This window comes from Littorina saxatilis, linkage group LG5, assembly GCF_037325665.1.
Source record: "Littorina saxatilis isolate snail1 linkage group LG5, US_GU_Lsax_2.0, whole genome shotgun sequence".
Classification (NCBI taxonomy): Eukaryota; Metazoa; Mollusca; class Gastropoda; order Littorinimorpha; family Littorinidae; genus Littorina; species Littorina saxatilis.
This window is the reverse complement of record NC_090249.1, coordinates 35,494,236-35,503,961: the sequence shown is the minus strand read 5'-3', so window position 1 is coordinate 35,503,961 and position 9,726 is coordinate 35,494,236. Positions and strand designations below refer to the sequence as shown.

Here is a 9,726-nt window from a genome sequence, read left to right as displayed (position 1 = left end):
TGACCAGGTAAGAATATATATCTGCTCAGACTGTTAGCTTCAGTCGCTTCCTGTAACGTCCATCTAACGCCTGCATTCCAGCGTGTTGATACACAGTTACTACACAGTTACTACAATTTTGAGTGACCTGCTGCAGCAAAGCTGGTCTCGGCTAAAAAAAAAAAATTGGTCAACATAGGTGGGGTAGAATGTGTTAAGTAGACGGACTGAGACAGACAAACACTTATGGTACAAATAATGAACGTATCTCAAAACCGTCGATGGATCTCGCATGCAAAATGCCGGCGAGGTAATACGTAATGTAAATGTAACCTTCGGCCTTGGTCAATAAATATGAAATAAAAGACGATATGCTCCCCCTCGGACCGACAAAAAAAGCTGGTCTGTCAACAACCTATCAAACATCTTATAATGTGACAGTGTTTCGCATTGCCAAGTCTCAAGGCAAAGTCCCCCCCCCCCCTCCCCCCTCCCCATCCCACCCCCACCTGCCCCTCCCCTGCAGATGAGACCTATGACTGAGGCAATAACCGGAGTGGCCAGCATTGATAAAGATGTACTCACCACATGTATTCAACCTCTGCACTGGATGTTCTTTGTAAAACGTAGTTTTGTCTGCAAAAAGATGAAGGATGTTTTAGCGCAATTATAAAGGCATATTTACCATAATTAGTAATTGATACATTGTCGCACAGAAACAGTACAGCGTGTGTAAAATGTAGAAAATGGATACTGCATTTCGGTACATGGAAAATAACTTTTGTGTGCGTAAAATGATGAAAATATGGATACTGCATTTTGGCGCATGGGAATAGCTTTCTGGGCAGTAAATATCACCTTAATAAACAAAATATTTTACAAATAAAATTTAAAAAAACTTTAAGACCCCCGCCCCTCCCAATTTCAGACTCCTTTCTCGGCTTTCTCAGGCTTGTTGTTCATTAACTCTTTCAATTCACCCCCATTTTAGGACTAGTCACTACCTCCTTTTTACATTTAGTACAGTTTTGACTAAATGTTTTAACATAGAGGGGGGAATCGAGACGAGGGTCGTGGTGTATGTGTGTGTGTGTGTGTGTGTGTGTGTGTGTGTGTGTGTGTGTGTGTGTGTGTCTGTGTCTGTGCGTGTGTGTGTGTAGAGCGATTCAGAGTAAACTACTGGACCGATCTTTATGAAATTTTACATGAGATTTCCTGGGTATGATATCCCCAGACGTTTTTTTTCATTTTTTCGATAAATGTCTTTTATGACGTCATATCCGGCTTTTTGTAAAAGTTGAGGCGGCACTGTCACACCCTCAATTTTCAATCAAATTGATTGAAATTTTGGCCAAGCAATCTTCGACGAAGGCCGGACTTTGGTATTGCATTTCAGCATGGAGGCGTACAAATTATTTAATGACTTTGGTCATTAAAAATCTGAAAATTGTAATTAATTTTTTTTTTTATAAAACGATCCAAAATTACTTTTATTTTATTTTTCATCATGTTCTGATTCCCAAAACATATAAATATGTTATAATCGGATTAAAAACAAGCTCTGAAAATTAAAAATATAAAAATTATGATTAAAATTAAATTTCCAAATTCGTTTTAAAAACTATTTCACCTTATTCCTTGTCGGTTCCTGATTCCAAAAACATATACATATCATATGTTTGGATTAAAAACACGCTCAGAAAGTTAAAACGAAGAGAGGTACAGTAAAGCGTGCTATGAAGCACAGCGCAACCGCTACTGCGCCAAACAGGCTCGTCAGTTTCACTCCGTTATGCACAAGCGGCGGACTACGGTCATTGTGAAAAAATGCAGTGCGTTCAGTTTCATTCTGTGAGTTCCACAGCTTGACTAAATGTAGTAATTTCGCCTTACGCGACTTGTTTTTATTTAACAAAAACGCGGGGTCGGGAGACATTGAAGAGATACCATATAAAAGATTAGTTCTGCACAACGGAAGCGTTTGCCATAATTTGTGAAACAGGCAGAATAAAGTGCAGAAAGCGACGCGGACATTTTCCAGCACGTCATTCTAGCTTGACCTTAATTCCCTTGCCAACAACATCCTCTCTCTCTCTCTCTCTCTCTCTCTCTCTCTCTCTCTCTCTCTCTCTCTCTCTCTCTGTCTCTCTGTCTCTCTCTCTCTCTCTCTCTCTCTGTCTCTCTCTCTCTCTGTCTCTCTCTCTGTCTCTCTCTCTCTCTCTCTCTCTTTCTCTCTCTATTTCTCTCTCTCTCTATTTCTCTCTCTCCCTCTCTCTCTCTCTCTTCTCTCTCTCTCTCACGTTCTTTCTTTTTTTCTCCCTCTATTTCTCTCTCTCTCTCCCTCTCTCTCCCTCTCTCTCTCTCTCTCTCTCTCTCTCTCTCTCTCTCTCTCTCTCTCTCTCAGGGACAGATTGTAAGACTAAATCAAATTTTTAAAAAACGTTAAGACCCCCGCCCCTCCCAATGTAAGACTCCTTTCTCGGCTTTCTCAGGCTTGTTGTTCATTAACTCTTTCAATTCACCCCCATTTTAGGGCTAGTCACTACCTCCTAGTTAAGACCTGTTTTTCTGATTTTGGGAGGTCTCAAAAGGACGGGAGAGGGGAGGTTCCACTGTACCACTTTCACAGATATACGCAAGAACACCGGCACGGTTGGCCTAGTGGTAAGGCGTCCGCCCCGTGATCGGGAGGTCGTGGGTTCGAACCCCGGCCGGGTCATACCTAAGACTTTAAAATTGGCAATCTAGTGGCTGCTCCGCCTGGCGTCTGGCATTATGGGGTTAGTGCTATAGGACTGGTTGGTCCGGTGTCAGAATAATGTGACTGGCTGGGTGAGACATGAAGCCTGTGCTGCGACTTCTGTCTTGTGTGTGGCGCACGTTATATGTCAAAGCAGCACCGCCCTGATATGGCCCTTCGTGGTCGGCTGGGCGTTAAGCAAACAAACAACACACAATACGCAAGAACGTCGTGCAACAGAAAAGGAACAATAATTCGGTATGACCATGCACACTTTGAAGCCAGAAGTCCAGCACAAAAATACTCCATTCTGATCAGTTATCGCTCAACGGCTATCGCCAGTTATCTCTCTGACCGGACGCCGCTAAAGTCCTACGCGAATCTATCAAACCAAGAATACAGAGTTATCTCCCATATGTTGTTCTCGAGCAGTGTTCGCGAGACGAAAATGATTGCAGATTGACCGACTTCGACAGTGATCTCCGTTCTGTTCTTCACAGTTATGATAAAGACATCGTTCTAAGGTCAAAACAAGTCGATATTGTGGGACTGCTGCCGGAAGGAGACCGTAATATATGGTTGCATCACTGTCAAAAAATCGTCTGCTCCAGCGAGCGCTGAAACCAAACGGTTGATTATCACGTGACACTTTTGCCATATTTAGAGTTGTTTGCACAGTAAATACAGCTGCAAAAAATAGCTCGCTTGAAACTGTCTTACATATCAATTCCTTTGTAATTTAAAAATTACACAACACCATGAACAAGAGGCGAAGCCTTCAAGGCTCCCGTAAGAAATCAACAAACAGTAACATAACACAAACTCACTCACTCCGTAACACACACACACAAACACACACACACACACACACACACACACACACACACACACACACACACACGCACACACACACACACAGTTAAAACTAACGCATCATATCAACTCCATGTATAATTTTCAAAAGAAGGCAAACAGATAAAATGACTAGGGTAATAGGTTAGGTACCTGCCATGTGGGCACTTTTTCCACTGCTGTCCTCAGTCCTATACTTTTCATCAAGACTTGTCACCATGCCGAGTAGATCTAAATTCGGAAGTCTTCATGTGGCTGAGGCATATATCTGACATAGCGTCGATCTTGTTGTAGGTTAACCTCCTTTCTGAAACAAATGGCAAAATGCGATTAGTTATGATGACTACAACCTACACAAATATAAACAGTGTTTTGAAACAGAATAGTCAGGTTATACAAGCCACTTTACCTATGCAGCATGGTAACCCTACAATATGCGAAACATGTCGACTGCAGCAGCCTGGTTCTTAAAATAATTCTGACGGTCAACACAGCCAGAAATGCCAACACAGACAAGAAAGCTGTGGCAAGGTAAGCTTACCAAACGTTACATAGCGAATCATATGATAGTGCGTAAACAGCAAACAGTAGATCTACAATCAAAGAGAGGATCGAGTCTGGAATGAAACGCGATACAGATCTAGCATTCAAAAACTGTCTTTCACGTTCAAGGAAGTTGTTGCAAAGTACTTAAGACTTACTAAATTGTACAGACAAAACCATGACAGTGCATGTTTTGAATCTGAGGAAAAAATCGTCATCATTTTGACTTTGAGAACATATATCTTATTTCCTTATATTTGCATGTTCAAGTAAATGGTGGACAGTTTTTTTCGGGCAGAGTAAACTTAACTTGAGACTCTACTGCAAGTCTTGAAATTCACATAAATCGAACCACGAGCAAAGACATCCAAACATTACAGGCACTTTAGATCAACTCATTTCACTAGAGGTGACTGCCTAGCACTGTGTTTGACATCCGTGTCTGCTGAAATAAAAAGAAATTAAAACAAAACGGATTAACAGTAGGTGACACGTTATCAGAGTGGGAGACACTAGATCTGTCTCTGAACTTACCGGGATACGGCTGCAAGATCGACACTGACTGCCGCGCTTTCGACAGCTCTTCCTCGCGTGGACATTGGAAACACGCTGTGCAGATCAAATTGTAGGAAATCTCCCTTTGGTATCTTCTTTATTTACTTTTCTGGAGCTTAGAAACCGAACAACATGAAATCGTCTTTCCCGGCGAATCGGCGAGGTGAGAACTGGACCACAATCCTTCGCGCGACCCCTGACCTGATCTTGACACCTGACCTGCCGTCTACATGCCAAACACGACACAAATCAGTCAACTGCTTGTACCCCTTCAAAACCCCCCACCACCCGTTTTCTTTGGATACACGCTTTAACTACACACATGCCGACACAATGTTGATCATTGCTTCAATAATTTGAAGATGGTGCTTGAAAATTAACCACGTGAAATGAGTATTTCGGTGTTTAGCCAAAAATGTTAAAGTTTCTACCACAGACATACACACATACATACATACGCACGCACGCACAGACAGACAAAGTTTACCATCGCATAGGCTACACTTACGTGAGCCAAAAATCATTATCGACGATCGCGAATCATAACACATTACGAAAAGATCTAAATATGTTAAAAAAAAAAATCGATTTCCTTGCCAGACAAGCCGGAAAACCAAGGCATCCTGTCAGGGAGAGAATGAGCCGAACTCATTTTGACCTGAGGTCAGGATGAAAAATACTCCTGCTAGCTATAATCTTCTTATGGAATCCACTCTCTCGCTGAGCTGAAACCTCTTCTCGCTCTTTGACCACAGACATCCAGGGATTATTTAAGACGCTTTGCTAGGTTTGGGTTACTGCAATCAGCGGCCAATTTCCTCCAGGGAGGAAATTATGTTTGTCTTGTGGGGATGGAGAGGGGGGAGGGGACAGGGGAGGGGGGCAGGGGGAGTGGAGTGGATTAGTTACTGTGGTTATGTGTCTGGTTGTGGTTGTGGTGGTGGTGGTGTTTTATCTCAGCCTCTGTCGATCCGTCTGCCTGTCTGTTTTTATTGCTTGATTGTCTCTGGTGGTCAGTGCTCCAAAGATCGGTGTGTCTGTCAATCATTTCAGCATTTGGTAAGTTGGCGGCTGAATGTGGGGACTCGTTTGTCTCACGTGTGTGTGTGTGTGTGTGTATGTGTGTGTGTGTGTGTCAGTGTACGTACGTGTGCGCGTGCGTGCATGCGTGCGCGCGTGTGTTTGTGTGTGTGTGTGTGTGTGTGTGTGTGTGTGTGTGAGAGAGAGAGTCTGTGTGTCTGTGTGTGTCTGTATCTATCTCTATCTGTATTTGTCACTATCGGCGTGGGTTCGATCCCAACGTTCGGCGAGGGATTTATTTCCCAGAATCAACTTTGTGCCGACTCTCCTCGGTGTCCGAACACCCCCGTGTGCACGCATGCGCACGATAAACAACCCAAGTTCACAGGGAAAGTCTCAGGGCTTGGAAACATGAATACACGCATGCCGGAAGAAGAAAAAATGGGTAGCGCCGAATACTGTATGGAAGCTAGCTTTCCCCACGGGGAGAAAGCACCCTGAATTTCCATAAGGGTAACCTCACAGGACTATTTGAATCTTATCCCTATCCTTATTCTTATTCATGTCTGTGCCTGCATGTTCGTGAGTGTGCGTGTGTGTGTCCGTGTCTGTGCCGAAGAGCATATGCATGTGTGTGTTTGTCTATGCGTGAGGGGCGGGCAGGGGGGTGGCCCGAGCGCATGCTAATGTTGGTTTGATTTAGTGATACACCTTTGCAATCAAACCAAAAACACATAGTAAACTGACACCAAACACTAGCTGTTATGAACACACAAAAAGTCTAATCAATTCCAAACGAAAAACAAAAACCTCCCTCATCGAGGTATTCGATCAGACTAAAACAGCCTATCTAATCAGTGACAGTGTGGCCATGCTTTGCTTACTGTTTCGGATTAAACTGAGGAGAACCTCTCAGTAGTACGCTGATATTAGTTCTGAACACTACTGATCGGGGATAAAAACTGTAGCTATTCGCATTTCACCGTAGGAGCACTCGGTAAACTAGCTGCAAATGGTTGTTTGGCCACTGAGGACCGAAACCTTATCTGTATATAATATACTTTCACCGTAGGATTAGCACTGGGTATGCCTTACTGTAATGGCTTTTTTTCCATCTGAACGCGACAGTCATTGTATTTCCCCGTGGGATTACACAGCACTGGCAGACAAGCCAACGCCTGTAGCGGAGAACATGACATGTCATTGCAGTAAGCTGACGGTCTTGCAATGTATTCTGTCTGTGTGTTGCACTTTCTGAATAAGCAGATCAAATTTATCAAGGGCCGGTAGACTGAAGCTTACCGTCTTGCAATGTCTGATGTCTTTTGTCTGTGCATTCAACTTTTTCTTTTATACAAAAAAAAACAACAACCAGAAACAAATAATACTGAGGGTAGACTAAAGCTTACAGGCTTCGCCGATGTCTTTTGTCTGTGTTGCACTTTAAAGATAAGCAGACAGAGGGGAAAAAGTACTCAGACTAGACAAACGCATGCAAGGTAGGTCTCATGGCAGATACATATAAACACTGATAGTATTCCTGGCAATGACGGCATTGACTTGCAACCACTGTCATATTCTTGAAATACACACACACACACACACACACACACACACACACACACCCTCACACACACACACGCCAATGTGCGTAAACCGTTACACCCGCAGTACACAATCACACACACACACACACGCGCGCGAGCGCGCACCCACACATATACTCACACCATCCGGTCCCACCCACCCCCCTCCCAAACACATGCACACACACGATCCCAGCCCACCCACCCCCCCCCCCCCCCCTTTTCCGCATCAAACACACACACGCACAAACACACACACACACACACACACACACACACACACACACACACAATAACACGACTTTCTTTTCACACAAGCAATTACGTCAACAACCTCGGGTCTGAAACGCTTTACACCTCAGTGCAAAAGGGATGTGACACACACGCGAACTGCGACGCAAGGTAAAAGTCCCGTGAGAGCGGAAGCTGCGGTTGTGTAAACTGCCCGTCACAACACGTCCATCTGAATGTGACCTTTTCACGAATGCTGAACGAAGCTAACATTTGTTTTCTTCATTTTCTTCACTGTTTTAGCTCATTGTCTCATTTTCATTACTTTATTGTCTCATTGCTGAGAATTTCGGGTTGCTTTCTCCCAGTGGAAAGCTAGCAGCAACAGAGTCGCTTCCCAGACCTGTGCGTGTGTGTATAGGTTTTAAATAAATATGCACTTCTTGCAGAATGACCGTGATCCGTTACGTACGTGCCACAGTTGTGACATGGGGTGGGACATGGATACCGTCTCAGTGTCATCACATAAAGCTGACCTTTGTCCGTCCCGGCCTGGATTCGAACCCGTGACCCGAGGTTCACAAGTCCAGAGCTCCACCAACTGAGCTATACCGGGTCCCCAGGATTGTTATCAATAAACTATTTTTCAAATGAATCCAAGGCACAGTCCTTCCCTTGTAAACGAATCGATTGACTATCTCAGATCTGCCTATAGGCTTTCACATGGGGTAGAGCCACCCCTTCAACTTACCCAAAATCATCTAGAAGACTGGCAATTTCTAAAATACGCCGAAACGAGAATGGTCATTTTATTTCGGCCCCCCCGCGGGTTAGGGGGAAGAATTTACCCGATGCTCCCCAGCATGTCGTAAGAGGCGACTAACGGATTCTGTTTCTCCTTTTACCATTGTTAAGTGTTTCTTGTATAGAATATAGTCAATGTTTGTAAAGATTTTAGTCAAGCAGTATGTAAGAAATGTTAAGTCCTTTGTACTGGAAACTTGCATTCTCCCAGTAAGGTAATATATTGTACTACGTTGCAAGCCCCTGGAGCAATTTTTTGATTAGTGCTTTTGTGAACAAGAAACAATTAACAAGTGGCTCTATCCCATCTCCCCCCCCCCCCCCCCCCCTTTCCCCGTCGCGATATAACCTTCGTGGTTGAAAACGACGTTAAACACCAAATAAAGAAAGAAAGAAAGAAATTTTATTTTGGCAAATCTTTCGAGGAAACGAAATCCGAACAACGTCCCAGTAGGCAGTAGAGCCATTAAAGGCACAGTACGCCTCCCGTAAACCATCACAGATACTGTCAGGCTTTTACACACAGTACAAACAACCTTTCGTTTAAACACTCACCGCTTGAGAACATCCTAGGTGCCCTACGTAAAGAGCGAGCAATTTTCAAAGAATGAATTTTGCGGATTGTCTGATCAGACAATCGGACGGTGCGTTTTGGCGCTAGACCTAACTTTTAAAATCTAAATAATAAATTGACAGATTGTTACACAAACATTCTTAAATCATAAAAGAATTCTTTTTTCATCAAGACAAGATCAGTACAATTCGAAGTTTTGAAAGTTTGAAAAAAGAAAAGCCCGGAAGCAGGGTCACGCAAGGTCGTGGTTCTCGTAGCAGACGACGGTTATGCCTATCGCCAGTTCCTCTGAACAGTCAAAAGCCATCGCTAGAGTTCGTGTGAATAGCAGCCGTTTGTTGCGTTTAGATTCAGAGGTTCATAAATAACGTGCTATTGCAGATAAGCTTACAGCGAGTCGCATTGAAATCACAAACTGACGACTACATCGTGAAAAAAAGGAAACTGGATCACATCGCGATATAACCTTGAATGATTGAAAACGACGTTAAACACCAAATAAAGAAAGAAAGAAAGAAAGAAAGCTATTGATGTGTATATTGTTGTTAAACAGTTGTTTGTTGTATGTTTATCAGGGTTTGCTAGTGTGTGATAGGGTTCGTGTCCGTCTGTAGATGTTAGTTTCTTTGTTAGTCCTGTGTTGACAACTCTTCGACAAGCGCTTAGAACCGTACCCACGGAATACGCGCTATATAAGCTTCATATTGATTGATTGATTGATTGATTGACAAGGGTTCACGATGGCTCAGGGGTAAAATAAACCGACGCAACAATAAATTCTTTGAAAATTGCTCGCTCTTTACGGAGGATGTTCTCAAGCAGTGAGTGTTTAAATGAAAGGG

General features: G+C 43.4%; 1 protein-coding gene across 1 annotated transcript in view; it reads right to left on the bottom strand.

Moving 5' to 3' along the window:
* Positions 1-616, bottom strand: part of LOC138966978 (dentin sialophosphoprotein-like) — a 37,933-nt gene extending 37,317 nt beyond the window's left edge. Inside the window, exon 1 of the mRNA XM_070339392.1 lies at positions 565-616. The gene's annotated coding sequence lies outside the window, so the exon portion shown is untranslated. The remainder of the gene's footprint in view (positions 1-564) is intronic.
* Positions 617-9,726: the final 9,110 nt, after the last annotated feature.